The sequence below is a fragment of the Staurois parvus genome, unplaced genomic scaffold (genome assembly GCF_062004578.1).
Source record: "Staurois parvus isolate SC_StPar_1 unplaced genomic scaffold, SC_StPar_1.0 ptg000350l, whole genome shotgun sequence".
In the NCBI taxonomy this organism is placed as follows: Eukaryota; Metazoa; Chordata; class Amphibia; order Anura; family Ranidae; genus Staurois; species Staurois parvus.
The window spans coordinates 2,482,899-2,499,173 of record NW_028318146.1 but is presented as its reverse complement, the minus strand read 5'-3'; positions in this window follow the sequence as shown (position 1 = coordinate 2,499,173).

Sequence of the window (16,275 nt, the reverse complement as noted above, 5' to 3'; positions counted from 1 at the left end):
CTGTGAATGATCACAGAGGTCACATGGTATAAGGCTATTCACAACAGCCTTGTACCATGGGACAAGCTGTGACCAATCACAGCTCACACAGTAGTTCTCAATGGCTGCAAAATGCAGCCAGAGAGAAGGAAAATTATTGCTTTTACAGCCTTTATGGGTGTAAAAGCAATCAGTGTAAAAAAAAAAAAAATCTTCACCCCCGACAAGTAGTACAGTGTCACCATGGTGACACTGTACTGCTAGGGTGACAGTATGTAAAAAAAAAAAAAAAAGATTAATAATATAAAAAAAAAATATATAAATTAAAAAAAGCTTAAAAATGTTAATTTTTGGTTATAAACTAATTTGGGCTATTTTTTTTTTTACTAAAAAGATAATGGAATACATTTTGGCCAAGATTTATGATGAAATATTATTTATTTGCAAAATTTTATAAGAAAAACACTTTTTTTCAAAATTTTTGGACTTTTTCATTTGCATAGCAAAAAAGTAAAAATCCCAGTGGTGAATAAATACCACCAAAATAAAGCTTTATCTGTCTCAAAAAAATGCTAAAAAAATGCAAATGGATACAGTGTTGCATGACTGCGCAATTGCATGACCGCGCAAAGTGTGATAGCACTGAAAGCGGAAAATTGGCCTGGACAGGAAGGGGGTGAAAGTGTCCACGCATGAAGTGGTTAACAGTTACATGTTTCCATGGTGTTCTATTTTTCCAAGCTACCATATTGGATTCAGGAGCAGGCTGTAATTTCCTGATATTCACAGTCAGCCCATCTGCTAATTTACTGCTGCACCTACTGTGATCTATAGATTCTTTATAGAATGTACATGTAGGTGCCCCAGTACTTAGTAGGAGGGTGCTCCAGAAAAAATAAGATATTTACTATACAAAACAAACAGTAATTATATTCAACTCTTCAACCGGGAGGGGTGAGGACACATTAGAGAAAAAGTACAAAACCTGGTTAAAGACTTGCGCTAAAGTCTAACACAGCACAAAAGAAAATAAATTACCCTTGCATTTGCAGCCGCCCCCCCCCCCCCCCACCCCCCCACTGCATTAGGTTAACTTCTTGTTAAGTCTAGGGGCACAGAGATAAGGAGTAATACCTACATTATAGTTCACTCTTGTATACTACCTCCATCCATGTGACTGCTCCCTCAAAGCCTCTTCTCTAAGGCACCTTTCACACAGGTGATCAGGTCTGATCAGGTCCACCTGTCAGTTTTTCAGGCAAATCTGATCGGACCCTCCATTCAGCCCTATGGACCAGTGGGTGTAAATGGACTTGTGTCGGTTTACACCTGCCTACTTCCAATCCAATCTGGGCTGCTAAAATAAAATGGAAGGGGATCCAACTCACTCCTTCTAGGCAGATTGGATCAGAGGGAAGTTGGGTGTAAACAGATAGCAGGGTCCATTCACACTTGGCTGCCCATAGAGCAGAACAGGTTGTCGTCCACCTGCACTGGTCTGATGAACCGGGGATCAGTGGACAGATTCACTGCTGATCTAAATGGAGCCCACCCTGTGTGAAAGGGACCTAAGGTGCTTTCTACCTCCTCCAAGCATGATGCATTGTACATGGTGACACAGAGGGACTGCATACAATCTAGAGGAAGAGGACAGCACCAGAGCCTACTAGAGTGAAGAGTAAGGCAATATAGACTTTTCAGCACCCGCTAAACCTAGCAAGCATTTAAAGGTTGCAGTGTTGGGGGAGGGGAGGACACTGTTAGAGTTTTTTTACTCCATCCCAGAGATGGTCTTTAACCACTTTCCTGCCACCGTATAGCAGAAACACAGCTGCAGGGCTGCGAAAAATCACGTATATATACATGATTTTGCATTTCCGGGCCATTGGTGGCCTCAGCTGTTGATCAGCGGATCCCAGCCTATACATACACTTTAATGTTTGTACTAATACATATCAAGGATGCACCTCTCTCACATTCTAAAAACTTGTCTCACATAATAAAACTTGCAGTTGTATTTTATAGGCCAGGATTGTGTTTTTTAACTCATAGGTTACTTGTGATTATCCTGCATAGAGAGATCAGTAGTCTCTCTTGTCATTTTCCCCATTATTGTCTTATAGGGAACTTCACATACAGCAGTTAATTGTCTTCTAGTTAAGATAGCCCATTAATACACCAGGCACCAGCTGCCATAAAGACTCATTATGAAAGCAGACAACACTTAACTGTGACCCAGTGACTTTGAGCATTCTTGGAGAGGTTCTGAAAATAGGTGTTTTTTTATTGTGACAATGTTTATGTCTTTTTCATTGCTGTGTATGCCTGGAATTTTCTCTGTTCTGTAACCAAATCCTAAATGCTCCAACTGCAGAATGCAACTTTAATAACAACAGATGGGTAGTGTCTGGACACATACAATTGCAGAGTCTATGCACAAGGACAAAGAGCAGCATCTTCAAAGATGCAGCCTAGTGCACAATGCTCAGATGCATATAAACGATGACCTACATGAATCTATATCACACACCTGTAGTGTCTGTACCCCAAGGGCAGGGATGGCAAATTTAAATGAAGCTGGACTGGGTGAAATTAAAGTATATTTAAAGTGAAAAACATTTCTTTAGTTTTGGAGTAAATATTGGTAAAACCCCTGACAAGTTTTTTCTTCTGTTCTCATCTCATTGGGGAGATTTTCTGTCTCGAGATGCAACAGTAAGTGAAAGGAGCTCTCTGCAAAGCAATAGCAATCCTCTCTTAGGCAGTTCTCACTCTCACTGATACTGAAGTGTTCCTATTGGAAAATTCAGCCTCTATTCTTGCTCCAGTGACAACTCAAAATTTATGATTACCCTTTCTGTCCTGTCACCGGTACTAGCCACCAGGACAAACAGAAAGAGTGAATGTCCTCACAGACAGCAATAAAACAAACCTGACAGTGATTTAAACACCTCACCACTATATCCAGAACTAAAATAAAAAACATTTTTGTTTCAGATACACTTTAGCCCTGGTTCACACCAGTGTGACTGGTTGTGTGACTTGCAAGTTCACACACAAATCGCGTGACAATTTGCACCCCATTACTGGCAGTATAACCTTTTTTATCTATGAGACTCAAGTTGCGACTTAGAAAAAAGTTCCTCCACTATTTTTGTGCAACTTCATTGAGACTTGCATTGACATCTGCTGAATGAAATTGCAATCATTTCAACAAGTCGTAATGAAGTTGCACACTAATGTTTAACCTCAAGGTCGCATTGATGTGAACCAGGGTTTAATCTTCAAAGGGGTTGCCATTGGTCCACAGATGACTGGGTGAACTGAATCAACATTATATAATCATGTCAAAATACATTTCTAAAATTATTCAACTGCCATATAATAGATGAAACCATAGTTTACATGAGCGCTAGAAGAGCACAAGGCATCCGGCATCATTCAGTTTAAATTCTCTGACTGATTAAAGACTCCAGAGAAGTGAGAATGCCTGCACTAAGGGAGCTTCCTACAGTGCTCAGTATAAATGAGTCCACCCCTTTTGAAAAGTAAGATTTTAATCAATATCTCAATGAACACAAAACAATGTACAACATTTTGACAAAACTGAGTTTTATAGAACATTTGTTTAGCTCATTACATGAAAGTAAGATTAATAATATAACAAAATCTTCAGTTTTACTCAAATTAGTTGATGCAAAAATGAATCCACCTCACAACAAAAACTATTCTATCTAGTATTTTGTATGACCTCCATGAATTTTAAGGACAGCACCAAGTCTTCTAGGCATAGAATAAACAAGTTGGCGACATATTGCAACATCTATCTTTTTCCATTCTTCAAGAACGATCTCTTTTAGAGCCTGGATGCTGGATGGAGAGTGATGCTCAACTTGTCTCTTCAGAATTCCCCATAGGTGTTCGATCGGATTCAGATCAGGAAATATACTTTGCCACTGAATAACTTTCACCCTGTTCTTCTTCAGAAATGCAACAGTGGCCTTAGATGTGTATTTGGGATCATTGTCATGTTGGAAAAGTGCACGACGACCAAGGGCAAGGAGCAGGGGCGGACTGACAACTCATGGGGCCCCCGGGCAATAGGGGATCATGGGGCCCCTGTGTCCTTGCCCAAACTCAAAAAAGCCTATGAAAAAGGTACCAGGGACATCTCATGGGGCCCCCTACTGACCCCGGGCACTCGGGCAGTGCCCAAGTTTCCAAATGGTCAGTCCGCCCCTGGCAAGGAGTAATAGTAGTATCTTCTCTTTCAATATAGAGCAGTACATCTGTGAATTCATGATATCATCAATGAAATGCAGCCCCCCCGACACCAGCAGCACTCATGCAGCCCCACAGAAGGACACTGCCTCCCATCTTTCACTGTAGGGACCATGCATTTTTTTTAGGTACTCCTTACCTTTTGCGACGCTATACAGTTTTGAAGCCATCAGTACAGAGTCCCAGTAGCCTTCTTTTTCAGCATGGGCCCTGGAAAATTCTAGGTGGGCTTTTTGTGCATGGGCTTTAGGAGAAACTTCCTTTGTGGACAACACCCATGCATGACATTCCACTGCAGTGTACACTGCATTGTGTCACAGGAAACAATCACCCCAGTGTGACTTTCTACTTCTTTAGCTAACTGCAGTGAACTTGCATGCTGATATTCTTTAGCCCTTCTTATTAGAAGACGCTCCTGTCGAGGTGTTAACTTCTGTGGACAGCGTGGACCTCTCTGTGAAATGGTTGCAGTTCCATCTTTGTTAAATGTTTTTATCACTTTTGCTACAGTATTCTGACTCATAAGTAAAGCTTTGCTGATCATCTTGTAGCTGTCAACTTTCTTATTTAAATAAATTCTTTTCTTTCTCAGGCCTTGTTACATTTCTCTGCCATGTGGTGCCATTGCTGACAGCATGAGATGGGAAGGGTTTTGTTTGTTAAGTAACGCCCATTTATAATCAACTATCTGCTGGATGAATAATTAGACTCACCTGTATTTGAAATCTTGTTAATTAGGATTTTGTTGTCTAAAATTTAGTTTTGTTTCTAATGCAGGCCATAGATGGGGAGAAAAACTGCAGATTTTTCTTTTAAAAAACGAAAAATCGGTTGTTCAAGTGGCCGACGTTACCATCAATGGTAAAAAAAATTGGTCGATTTTCTACCCGTCTAGAGCCGGCAAAAAGTGTCCCTGCAGAGAGCTCTGCTATTTCTTTGACAGTTCTCTGACAGTTCCTTGACATTTATAGAAGTTGCAACAATGTATCTATTTGTTTCCATTTAGGATACAGATGTTTTTATTCGGAAACAAATAGATACAATGTTTCAACCGCTGTAAATGTCAAGGAACTGTCAGAGAACTGTCAGAAATAGCGGAGCTCTCTGCAGAGACACTTTATGCTGGACTGGAATTCTTCTTATTTTCATCCTACTTCTTTTTCTTCTTCTTCTTCATCCTCATCCTCATCCTCTTCTTCTTCTTCTTCTTCTTCTTCATCCTCATCTTCTTCTTCTTCTTCATCCTCTTCTTCTTCTTCTTCATCCTCATCCTCATCCTCTTCTTCTTCATCCTCATCCTCTTCTTCTTCTTCTTCTTCATCATCCTCATCCTCATCTTCTTCTTCTTCTTCTTCTTCTTCCTCATCCTCTTCTTCTTCTTCTTCTTCTTCTTCTTCCTCATCCTCTTCTTCTTCCTCATCCTCTTCTTCTTCCTCATCCTCATACTCTTCTTCTTCATCATCCTCATCCTCTTCTTCATCATCCTCATCCTCCTCTTCTTCTTCTTCTTCTTCTTCATCCTCATCCTCTTCTTCTTCTTCATCATCCTCATCCTCTTCTTCTTCTTCTTCATCCTCATCCTCTTCTTCATCTTCTTCTTCTTCATCCTCATCCTCTTCTTCTTCCTCATCCTCATACTCTTCTTCTTCATCATCCTCATCCTCTTCTTCATCATCATCCTCATCCTCTTCTTCTTCATCATCCTCATCATCCTCTTCTTCTTCTTCTTCTTCTTCTTCTTCTTCTTCATCCTCATCCTCTTCTTCATCCTCATCCTCTTCTTCTTCATCATCATCATCCTCATCCTCTTCTTCTTCATCCTCATCCTCTTCTTCTTCATCATCATCCTCATCCTCTTCTTCTTCATCCTCTTCTTCTTCCTCTTCTTCTTCTTCATCGTCTTCCTCTTCTTCTTTTTCTTCTTTTTGTCTTCCTCTTGCAGGTCACTGCTCATGCGCAGATTTTTTATCGGTAAAAATTCGGCCGATTTGCCCACTAATTGCCGCGAAAATCGGCCGATCGGCAAAATCGGCCGATTTTTTCCAACTTTACCGAAAAACAAAAACGGCCAAAATACCGAAAAACGGCCGACCAAATCGCCCACTAACGATCCGAAAATCGGCCGATTTTATTTTCGGCCGAAAAATTGGCCGATTTTCGACCCGTCTATGGCCTGCATAAGACTTTCATTGGGGTGTATTCATTTTGCAACATGGTCTTGAATGAATTTGTTAGGAAAAATACTTTTTTGTGTGTGCAAATTAACAAATCTTGTTTGCAATCAGTGGTCCGCATTTGCAGGAGTATTTTTTAGTATAGTGTCCCATAGAAAAGTTTGATTCTGAAAGGAAAGTAAAGTTTTTCTGACAAATCTGCTGGGATGTACTCATTTACGCTGAGCACTGTATATGCCTAATTTTGCTACCTACATTAAACACAGAATAACATAAATTAAACATTTCTACAAATATTAAGTAGTACCAAAGCACAGTCCATTTAGTAATTGTTATTTATAATTTATGGATTTCTTTATGTACACCAATAGAGGAGTTTTTGACAAAAAACTTTTTGGTGTAGTTTAGAAAAATTATTGCTTCCTAGATGGCACATGGCAAACAACTATATACATAAATAAGTAATCATACAAACGCATAATAACACGTGAAACATAATAATGATGTATAGTGTGCTTTCATCACTGACAAATAGAGTGAAAGAACTCATTCAGAGGAGGAAACACGCCACAGAAGCAGCAATGCACACTTATAAACTGTTAAGTTTAACTGTCAGGTAATGAATTGAATTCTTGTAAACATTACCAACAAAGTGCACATTTTTAAAAAATCTAATTCAGCAGTGCTTTGCCAAAAACAGAACCATTTATATCAGATATCAGTCTCTGTCTTGCAGTCTACTGGCCTTATCATAGTCATATACACTCACGGGCCACTTCGTTAGGTTTACATTGCTTGTACCGGGTTGGACCCCCTTTTGCCTTCAGAACTGCCTTATTATTCGTGGCATAGATTCAACAAGGTGTTGGAAACATTCCTCAAAGATTTTGGTCCATATTGACATGATAGCATCATGCAGTTGCTGCAGATTTGTTGGCTGCACATCCATGAACCATTGATACAAGGCAGGATGGATCCATGCTTTCATGTTTTTTACACCAATTTCTGACCCTACCATCTGAATGTCACAGCTGAAATTGAGACATCTGACCAGGAAACGTTTTTCCAATATTCTATTGTCCAATTTTGGTGAGCCTGTGCGAATTGTAGCCTCTGTTTCCTGTTCTTAGCTGACAGAAGTGCCACCCGCTGTGGTGTTTTGCTGCTGTAGTCCATCTGCTTCAAGGTTCGACATGTTGTGCATTCAGAGATGGTATTCTGCATACCTTGGTTATTTGAGTTACTGTTGCCTTTCTATAATCTCGAACCAGTCTGCGCATTCTCCTTTGATCTCTGACACCAACAAGGCATATTTCCGTCTACACAACTACAGCTCACTGGATATTTTCTCTTTTGCGGACAATTCTCTGTAAAACCTAGAGATGGTTGTGTGTGAAAATCCCAGTAGATAGTTTTTGAATTACTCAGACCAGCCAGTCTGGCACCAAAAACCATGCCACGTTCAAAGTCACTTAAATCCCCTTTCATCCCCATTCTGGTGCTTGGTTTCAGCAAGTCTCCTTCACCACATCTAGATGCCTAAATACATTGTGTTGCTGCCATGTGATTGGCTGATTAGCAATTTGTGTTACCTAGCAATTGAACAGATGTATCTAATAAAGTGGCCAGTGGGTGTAAACATGTATACACACCAGGGCCAATATGGGTAAATATCAATTAACCTAGCAATGTTTTTTTTTTTATCTGCAAGAGAAATTACGAGTACCCAGTGAGCCCCAGTTCACATATTGCGGTGCAGGAAACGCAGCGAATCCTGTGCATTTCCTGCACCGTATTGAAATTGCACCCCAATACAGGTTGCAAAACTCAGTGCAATTGCAAGAATCAGTTTGCATGGATATGAACACCCAATACGATCCGATTCCAGTGTGGCAAAAAAAAAGATGCTCGTGCCTTTTTTGTGTGGGTGCGGTGTGATTTGAGCCCATACAAAATGAATGGTCTGAAATCGCACTGCAAAGAGTCACATGTAATTTGAATAGAAATGTGGTGCCAATCCTATCTGAATCACATATGGTGTCCTACACCGCACAAGTGTCAACCCAGGCTAAAAAACTATGTAAACATTGAGCGAATATACAAACGCCACACAGACAGTCTACATTTTGCAATCAACATACAGATACGCAAAAGTGTAAAATATGTGTCTCATCAAAATTTAGACTATCAGATCAACAAATTTTAACAATTTTACTAATTTAGCATGAGAAGCTACCCAACTAGGTATAATTTGAGAGAATTGTGTAGGTGGTTAGTGTTGTTGAATTATAAATAAATTTAGCGGTATATATAGCCATGTCTGACCACTGAGCATTTGAATTACATCATGGCTCCTAAAGAACAATTGAACTCTTTTCTTCTTAACACTTAAATAAATGCCTACCGATTTACAGATTACTGTCAAACTAGATGCCTAATTTCATAATAAAATTAAGTACAATTATCTTTCATAGCCATGCACATACTGTGCTACCAACAATAGCTGAAATTCTATCAAACGGAGCAGTCATTTGTTAGTAATATATGTGTTTGATCTACTACTTGCTGTATACAAGCTAAAAATACCCAAAACATTTTAATTACCAATACAAATAACATGTGGGTGTAGTGGAAACATTGTATGAACTGAACTTTGATATACATTTCAGTCGATGGATGGGGTTGTCATGTTAAAAAATAATAGGTGCTGGTACTGAGAGTCTCCAAAGAACTTCCAATAAATTCATTATTCCTTTGATGTAAGGTCTGAGCTGTGGATCAAGCAGTCACTCAGAAGGTAGCACTGCATGTGACAACATGTTTAGAGAAACAAAAAGGTTATGAGCCACTTATAACAAGCAAATAAAGTAAATGAGGACTCTACCAATATCAACCAGAGCCTACAACAGTTAGTGCAGAACATCTTTCATAGTGTGCTCTATGAATTGTGTAAGGACCGATCACAACAGGTATGTTGGGCTGTGCTGGGAAGCCTTACCAGCATAGTGCCAACACATGGACAAGTCAAATTGCCTCATGTCCCATTTGAGTCAGTGGTACTCTAGATGTGCATAGACAAAGAGGGATACCAAGTCACCAGAGAGATCCTTCTAAGAGTAAAATTCAGTTGTACCTATGTGAAGAGTATGGCAAAAACTGCATACTCACATAAATAAGGTTGCTGGATACCCATCTAGAGTCAAAAACCTATTTTGACTGTCTCAGTTGCACTTGATGCTCAACTGAGTTTTATCTGGGAATTCTTGCACTGCATTAGGTTGTGATCAGATCCGATGAACAATGGTAAAAAGGATGAGGCCGCAAAATGGGACCAATGTGTGATCAACAGAGGCGCCCATTAAAATAAAAGGTTCTTCAAATTGGATATAGTATAGTCTGGGCTACTGTACTGTACACATTTCCTGATGAAGTGGCCATTAAAGATCAACAGAGGCGCCCATTAAAATAAAAGGTGCTTCAAATTGGATATAGTATAGTCTGGGCTACTGCACTGTACACCTTTTCCTGATGAAGTGGCCATTAAAGATCCACGAAACGCATTGATGGTGTATATACCCTAAACACTGAGTGCACACATGCGGCATCTGGGCCTTGACGCTGAGCAACCGCATATTTGTGTACCGTTTGAAAATACATATGTGCTGAGAGCGTGTGCCCTGCACGCTCCCAGCACATGTGACCACCGGGACAGTGAATCATGGCAGTCACATGACCCTAAAACCCCGCCCCGACTCCCGGCTTCTGAAACCTCTTAAAGGGCCGGGAGGCGCCGGTGCAAAGGGGTTAAATTTGATTTTATGATCAATAAATACTAACCTTCCCGAATAATCCATTTGGAAGCGCCTTTTTATTTAATGGGCACCTCTACTGGCCAATACATCTGCATTAGTCAGAATTTCTAAAGTGAGCAAAAAAAAAATATAGCTTGATCTCAGATAATTTAATTGCACCACTTGGTGACTGTTACATTAAGATAACATTAGAAAAGTGCAAGTGTATCTAAAGCTAATTTTTTTAATATATATATTTCAGGTTTATATTAGCCCTGCTATCAGGTTATTTTTAGGGATTTGATTTACCCTTTCTGTTTGGTGATCATTGTCTCAGTACTGAAAGTTAGCAAGAATCCCACATTTTGTGTGGTCACTAAAACAGAAACAGAGGGGTGGTTTCAAATAGGGACATTTACTGCGCTGACAAAGGTCTAAGAGATGGTTTACTTGATTTATTCACAGTCATTTTGTGATTTAGGGGTGCTGAACCTTATGGTCATATGCTATATCATGATGGGTGATGTGCCTTCCCAGAGGCTGATCACCAGCAGCCGTGGTGTCCTGCTGGATCCTCCAAAGGGTTTACTGAAGTGTAAAAAGGATGAACTTACCACACTAGATTGTACAGTACTTTAAAAATATTTTATTTTTCAACAGCCAATGTGTTTCAGGGGCTCAACAATCCGCCTTCATCAGGGCTAAAAAAATTGATCATGAAGATGCCTAGATGGATTTGTTCGCAGGAAAGAAAGTAAATGGAAATATCCCCAATGTGTCAGAGATGACAAAAAATGGAAATGTTTTCCTTTAGATATACTTTAACATCTTTTTTTCCGAATTCTATGTTTACTCAATAGACCAAAAGCCACCTGAAATCCTCTGGAACATCTAATTTTATTTTTGTATGCATTTCAAAAGCATTATAAACATGCAGATGCTTGAAGAGTCTATTCTTTCTGTATTTTGCATTATCCATTGTATTTCTATCTTATATAAAAACCTATACAGCTGGTACTGCTCACTTCCATCAAAAAATGCATGTTGCTTGGCTGTCTGTGGCTTCAGTACTTTGTGTAACTACTCATAATGCAATCAAAGCCAGAACAAAGTCAGAATTCCTGATCTTTATACTTGTTCAAGGTCAAGTATTGAAACCAGACTGCCAAGTATTGAAACCAGGGCCAATCACTTGCATGTGATCGCTGTATGAGCGATTACATGTGAGTGGGCGTGATTAGGTGCGAGAGCCAGCATCCTCCCATTGCTTTCAATGGGGCTGCTTACTCGCAGCTAATCTCCTGAACCCCCACGGGGTTCTTACAGCTGCTTACAGACAGAATGCATTCACAAGTGTAAATTTGGAACTGTAAATGCACCCTAAGACTGAAACAAAATAGCAAACTTTCAGGAGCACAGGAGGACATAGAAGGGCAGCATGGCAGCCAGTATATGAATATTTCAAAAGCACATAAGCACAGAACATATTGTCAACGAGATCATAGTATCGGTCCTGGGTAATCTGCTAAAGATCACAAAGAACTGCTAAAGGTACAACAGGTGTGAACATTGCTTGCGACAATTAAACTGTGTATGATTTACCAATAGAGTTTCTACATATTAGAAAACATTTCAGGTTGATTTTTAGTTGCTGTCTTTTCTCTAAAGAAAAGAGCCTTTTTACTGCACATTTGCTATAGTCAAATGGCAGCCAAGATGAAGACAGCAAAAAATCAATGGTCATGAGAAGGAATATTTTTCATTTACTATTGTTTGTAGTCTGTTTTTATAGGATAATTTTAGTAACAAAATTGGGTACAGGAGGAACCTTGTGTATAAATTAGTTGATGAACTAAATAGGTAAACAAACAAATAAGTGCAGCGCCTTCCAATTACCAAAAAAGTAATCATTAATAGATACACAATGCAAAGAAATCTTGTGCACAATAGTGAGTATATAAAGCCCCATATATCTTGATGTAACTTTAATCTTTCAATATTCTTTCTTCATACGACATAAAACAGTGTTCCTCCACCAACACCCAAGTTGTGCTCTCACCTGGAGCTTTTTGACCTCACATTATACAATGTTTTGGTCACACCACGTTTGTGTCCTCTAAATGGGACAAAATAAGATGCAGGTTTCCATGTCGGCACTCCTTCCCACAACGGGCTTTGAATCTTGTCCTCCTTCTCCTCCTCTCCCAAGCGATCGGTAAAAAAATGGAATAGGCAAAAATAGTGCTTTATCATTTAAACACTTTATTAAAATAGATAAAAAAATGCCACTCACATACTTTTCGTGCTATATCACACAAGATATATACTACATAACAGCAATAATACACTTCCTCCATTATACTCTGACTCCGCATTACGTCTTGGTGTCAGCTGGCCCCTCCCCTACGCGTTACGCCACAGGTCCCGTGGCTTTATATATAAACTAAATAGGTAACTTGGGGTTAGGGTTATACTTTAAAGATATAGGTAACTATTTTCTTTATCTTTTACAGTAAATCACAAAGAGCTAGTCAGTCAGCAGCTGTAAATCTACTTATAGACTAGTAATCAATAACCACGTTACTTTATTGTATATCTGATATTTTTGACAATCAGATTATTTATGAGGGAAAAAAAACATGCATTGATTATTCACATATACAGTATACGACTAACGTTTTTAGGGCATGCTCCCAGTAGTATATTATGATGATGCAAGCAAATTCAATGTGTGGTATCCACACGTTAACATGCCTAGCATTAAGCAGCCTGTTTATTTTAAATGGGCTGCTAATGCACCATATTGCACTAAAAGCCTGACATGCACCAATTTGGTTAACATCTTTGCTTTTTAGGTTTCATGTACACTAAAGCTAATAAATTCAGGTTTAGGAGCTTTTCTGTGTTTTTTTCAGCAGCCCCTGAACTCTCCCTAATGTTTTCCTATGTGTCCATGTACACTATGTTGTTTACAGTCGTTTACAGGCAGTTGAGTTTACAGTATCGTATTTGCCGGCGTATAAGACGACTTTTCAACCCGTGAAAATCTTTTGAAAAGTCGGGGGTCGTCTTATACGCCGGTATACGGCGAGCCGGTGTCAGGGCGGCACTTTTTCGAGGGGCGGCGCCGTCCCCCCTCCTCCTCCAATGGACACCAAGTACAGGGGTGGGCAGAGGGGCTGCTGTACCTTACCTGGCTCCGGTCCCGGTCCCACGACGATCCGGTCCAGGAAGCGCGGCTGCTCCTTCTTTCAGTTCGGCCGCTCGATGGTCCCGCCGCCCGCTCGGCTCCGCCTCCTCACCGGTGATTGGGCGCCAGCACTGGAAAGGCACACAGGCGACCAATCACCGGCGAGGAGGCGGAGCCAAACCGCCCCGCGAAAATCTAGCGGCCGAACTGAAAGAAGGAGCAGCCGCTCCTCTCCCCCACTGACACTAACGATGGGGCACTATTTCTCCTCCACACTGACACCAACGATGAGGTACTGTTCCTCCCCCACTGACACCAACGATGGGGCACTATTCCTCCTCCCCACTGACACCAACGATGGGGCACTATTCCTCCCCCACTGACACCAATGATGGGGCACTATTCCTCCCCCACTGACACCAATGATGGGGCACTTTTCTCCCCACTGATACCAATGATGGGGCACTATTCCTCCCCCACTGACACCAATGATGGGGCACTATTCCTCCCCCACTGACACCAACGATGGGGCACTATTCCTCCTCCCCACTGACACCAATGATGGGGCACTATTCCTCCCACTGATACCAATGATGGGGCGTGTTGGAAGAGGGGTAGTCTTATACGGCGAGTATAGCTCAAACTCTATATTTTAACAGGAAAAGTAGGGGGTCGTCTTATACGCCCAGTCGTCTTATACGCCGGCAAATACGGTAGTTTTTTTGAACGCACCAAACTTACGTTCAGTAGTTTTTATCAAAGTTTCAAACGCCAAGTAAATTTTTTTTTAACTCTTCCATTTCCAGATGCTGTCCAGAGCCTTTTTTCATCATGAAAAATGCATGCAAAGCGTTTTCCCGTTACTCAAATGGACCTGGTACACCATAGTTTGAGGTTTCTCATGAAAGAAAATATGTTAGACACTGCTGCAATAATTTCTGCACAGAAATGAGCTGGAACACATCCAAACACCACAAAAAACAAAAAGACAGGTAATCTCAACAAATACTGCTCTCTCTGCTTCTGCTCTCTCTATTTCTCTCAAAATGTCTGAAATAGTTAATTTTTTACTGTTTTTCAGTGCATTCTTGGCATTTTGGAAGGTTTCCTGAGGTTATCTTTAAAAAACACTTCTAAACGCAAACACTCATAAACGTGCATAAATGCGGTATGCAAACGCAGCTAAACAGACGTTTTTTAACTTACGTTTTCCAGCAGTCAGTTTCCATCGTTCAGAAGTGTCCCGTGTACATGGAGCCTTATTGTGCTATTCAACTGCCTGCAGTGCATTGGGTCAGTGTTAGTGGGTGCCATTGAATATAAAATGCATTACATGACACTGTAAGGATGATTTGCTAAAACTGGAGAGTGCAAAATCTGGGGCTGCTGTGCATGGTAGCCAATCAGCTTCTATCTTCAGCTTGTTCATTTAAGCTTTGAAAATAAGACCTGGAGGCTGATTGGTTTCTCTGCAGAGCTGCACCAGATTTTGCATTCTCCAGTTTTAATAAATCGACTTTTGTTTCATGCAGCACCTTGCATTGCAAATATCATACGTTAATAAATATTGTATTAAGATATGATATAAATGCACATACACAAGTGGAAATTAGATAAACATTCTCCAGCTCAAGGAAATTGATTTTGGTCACTATTAAAATGTACAGTCATTCTGAACTCTCAAAATAGAAATTTTGTCTAAGAGTAGGCTCCACAAGGAGCCCTCTATTAGCTCTTCCAAGAAAGAGAATGGGTACATTTAATTACTAAGAGCTTGATTTGTGGATACGGAACTATGCCACGAACACTACTCCTTATCCAATCAGAGTTCTTTAATTGGGAACTTAGGTGCACTCGCTGCAAGATATCCTTACTATTGATGCTTCAAGGTGAGACATGACTATGGTAGTTACTCAACCTGAGGGTTTCATATGAAGGTAACGTTGTTTAAAGCACATGGTCATTATTTTATATTCATTATTTACTTATATATCAAAATAGTAAAAAAAAATTGCACAGATTTGAAGATCTTATATTTGGATTTTATACAATTTTGGGATCAGTCAGGTAACACTCTACTGCAAACTTATTGCCTAATTACAGTAACTAAAGGAAGTGGGTGATTTTCTACAGTCCATCCATTTCATCTGATGCTAAATTTCTAAAGTCCAGAGACTCTAAAGCAAGCAGAATGCTATTCAAATGAGTTAAAGGAGAAGTACAACCAAAGTTCTTTTGGCTGTACTTCTGTGGATCACAGGAGTGCAGTTTATTCTGCAGTCCTGTGACCTGTTTTCAGCTGACAGCGGGCTGAAGCCCACTGTCGGCTGACATCACTCAGCCGGTCCAAGCTGGAGAAAGATCCCAACTTTAAGATCAGGATCCACCCTAGAGCCTGGAGCAGCACCTGGCACAGCCTGTCAGCGATCTGCTGAGAGTCTGAGCCACCCACTTCCGCTCCCTCCACAGTCCAGCGCTTCAGTGAGTATGGGGGAAACAGAGCAGACAGTGGTGACTGACAATCACAGCTCTATGTTCAGAGCGGTTGTGAGATTGCTGAGTTCTCACCCTTAGAGCCGGTGGGGGGGAAAGATGCAGCATAGGATCGATGCTGCATCCACTTATGACTCAGTATGATTTTTAAGGAAAAAAAAAAACTGGGGGACACCATAGGCTTTACACCAGTGCCTACCTCGTCTGAATAGGACATAAAATGCAGACTGCAGTATGAAGTAACGTTCTAGTGTCCAACAGATAATGGATTCTGCTGCTCAGTTATAATTAGTCCCCTTGTCCTTTTGAGCCAGATCTAATCCATAGACAGTCAGTAGACTGAAGCATAGCCATTGTGCAGTACTAA